We start from the raw sequence: 3259 nt of genomic DNA, 5'->3' as shown, positions 1-3259 counted from the left end.
TCTGCTAGATAGTACTTGAATGATGACTAGTCAATGGGAAAGCTCAGTCGTTCAGCCTTGAAGAATAATCCGTTATCCACTGAGGGTTGTAGCCCTCGTTACCCCGCGCATGCGAAGCAAAAAGCGGGGTTAAGCATTATTGGTTCAATTCTGTCTGTCTGTCTGTCAATAAACGTCAGTTTATAATCGAGGAACAACTTAATTCCAATTGAATGATTTATACCTGTTGTAGTGTTTGTTTCTACAATTGGCGAACCCAATTTTTTATGGTACCACGGTTTATTCGACCCCTAGGAGTACTAAACCACCATTTAATAAAATTAAACATTCCTTCCTGCACAATCAGCACTCCAAATTTCCAAACTGTATCAATTTCCGAGTTATATCTCGGAACCATCTGCAACTTTCAGAATGAAAAATTTTCACCAATAATTGGAATGCAAAGTGTGCGGAGTTGACCTATTTTTTATCTTGACCTATTTCTAAGGTCATGACCCAATTATAGGCATTTAAAAAAGTTTAAACATGCCGCGACTAAACTTAGTCCGGTCAGAACGAAATTGCCCTCTCTAGATAGCCTGGAGCAAGCTGCATTCAAGATTGATTTACATTATACTCCTCCGGGTTAAAGGTCAAGGTCAAATGGTGGTATGAAAAAAACAAACGCGTTTTTTTTCATCACTCAATTTTGCCAATGCGGAATCTCAACAACCGCTTGGCCTTCCAAGATGTTCTTGCAACATAATAGCGTACCTGCACTGGTATTGTTCACCTGATATTTGATTTGTCTGCTTGACCTACTTTTTTCGGATTGTGACCTAATTAACAAAACACACTTTTTTATCATGACTTGAATAATTTTACTCCTCTTTTCATGATGTTGTTTTATGGACAGACTGTAGGTGGGGACACATTTTCTTAATTTACACTCTACCGGTAAATGTTGAAGGTCACGGTCAAGGTCATATGGTGGTCCAGAAAAAAAATTGACACATGACATGTGTCATGTGACACATGACATTGACACTTACATGGGTAAGTCACGTGCGTTCACAGATATCTAGTTTAGCAGTACTTTGGCTCTGAATCTCGTCCCGATCACACATGCGCAGAGAGGAGCGAGATAATTTATTTTTACCTTGTCTACCTGTCTGGCAGTGAAACAAAATTGAAAATCATTCCAAACAGGAAACGTACTGCTTTTAAGGACGTCATAAAGGACACAAACAACAGGCAGGACGGACTAAAGTAACGTGTTAATAGGGAGGTGTCTACTGTCTACGACGGTGGTATCAATGGCTGTAAATTTCCGGAATTTTGTTTCTACGCCATGAAAATCTTTATTTTATTTCATTTGAATTAGATACTTGAACACTGTAGACCACAAATCGCCTTTTTGCACTTTCAAAACCCCTCCGTTCAGCAGCACATGGACAAAATATTACAGCATTTTACATCATCTTGACCAATCAAATTTGTCGCTCGGAGACGCCACCCCTGTCCTTGTTTCTCAAAACATTGCAGGTTAATGTGTTCTATGACCTCTCCAGCGTGAGGATCTGATTCAGGATCAAAAGGTGCCACGTCTGCTTTTCAAGTGCTCTATTGGCCAATCATATTTGGTTTCTTGAAGCTACAAAATTGGAAACTCACTGCAAAGGTATTGACCTTAGGAGCATTCGTGACCTCTAGTGTTAAACACCTTGACCAGTCATCCTGGAAAAGGCACCCTATTGCATTCTCTACTAATGTTTCTGCCTGAAGGTCAAGCTGAAACGTCATCGGTTAGTTCTTGGTCTTCACTTACCAAGCATGAGTGGCTCCACACCCCAAAACAATTACCTCAGCACACTCACGTCATGCATGTAAGTGCCTTGTCACAGGTGGATACTTAGCACAAGGTTTTTCGACATAACATAAGAGCACTGAGTTGTCAAACACGTCGGAAAGTCCTTTTGATGAAGTTACTCAAACGCGTCCTGTCTCGCTCTACCTCCAATGGCTTTCACTTGGACTAAAACTCCAGCAATAAGCTACTGTTGGAGTAATGCCGGGAGGTTCCCAATTCAACCGGATTGCCAACATTTGGGATAAGGTCTTTAGATCATGACTTGGTAGTCCAGGTCTGTTTGTAGAAATAGCATGTCATATCCGGTCTGGGTGATGTCATAGTGCATCAGAGGAATTACCTCGGGTAGTCGGTAATTATCCAAGAAAGGTGGTCTGTAAAACTAAATTATACTATCATTAGCGATTGCATAATCTGCGGGATGATTGAGAGGGAAAATTATTTTCTTTATGGAAGTTATCAAGCCATTAAACTCAGTACCACTTTGACCAAAAAGGTTCGCAAGCGCTTGTTTTACCTATTCTGCAGGCCATAAAGCAAGATGGGGAAACTTGATCAGACAGAAAAAAGTACTGGACAGAAAGAAATAGGAGAGGGGAAGGCTCAGAGGCGAGGAACAGGGAATGGAGGGGTGCGAGCAGACTGCCCAGTTAATGAAGGGCCCGAGAGTCCAGCCGAGGCACAGTCTGCCCCCGTTTCCTGTGGGCGTAGTGCCATGTCCCATCACTCAAGGTGCTGGGCAGACGCTGCATCAAGGTCCACTAAAACCTCTCCGCATCTCCGCCTTGCAAAGGCCAACCTTATTGGGTTATCCTTCTACAACTAGAAAACATGTTTATGATTTGGTAGGTAATTTGGCTTGTTTGGTACATTTTTTTTATTTAAAAACAAACCGTCAACTTTAACGCGCCCTAAGGAAACTTTCCAAACTTCAAACTGCACTTCAATGTGAGTCTTACCCCTTACAACCCAAAAGAAGAAGAGAAAATCTCCTCTGAATTTCATGCAAAATGGCCTAAAACCTGAATTGTTGACCAAAACCCTAACAGCTTCATATCAAATCAATAATTCTACGCCACTGCAGCCAAGTTTATAAGTTCTTGGGCTGAGGCCCTCAGCATTTAGCCGAGAGCACACATAGCCCAAGGAACCCTCACGGCCATGCCAGACAGCCATCCCTGCGGCAAAGACGAAACCCAGAGGCTTCCGCAAATGGCCTTCCCAGCTGCCGGTGCTGCAGAATAGTGAAAAATATTTCCTGTCTGCTGCCCTGGCTGCCGGAACGCAGGAGTCTTAGTGACTAGCTCATAGTTCTTGGCACCGCGCAGTCTGAGGAGGCATGTTAGGCCTAAGAGGATGTGGCACCAGTCTGCTATTTGGATTTGCAAGTTTATCAGAGTCTAACTGCAA

The sequence above is a fragment of the Myxine glutinosa genome, chromosome 5 (assembly GCF_964187855.1).
Source record: "Myxine glutinosa chromosome 5, kmMyxGlut1.1, whole genome shotgun sequence".
NCBI lineage: Eukaryota > Metazoa > Chordata > Myxini > Myxiniformes > Myxinidae > Myxine > Myxine glutinosa.
This window is presented reverse-complemented; position numbering follows the sequence as displayed.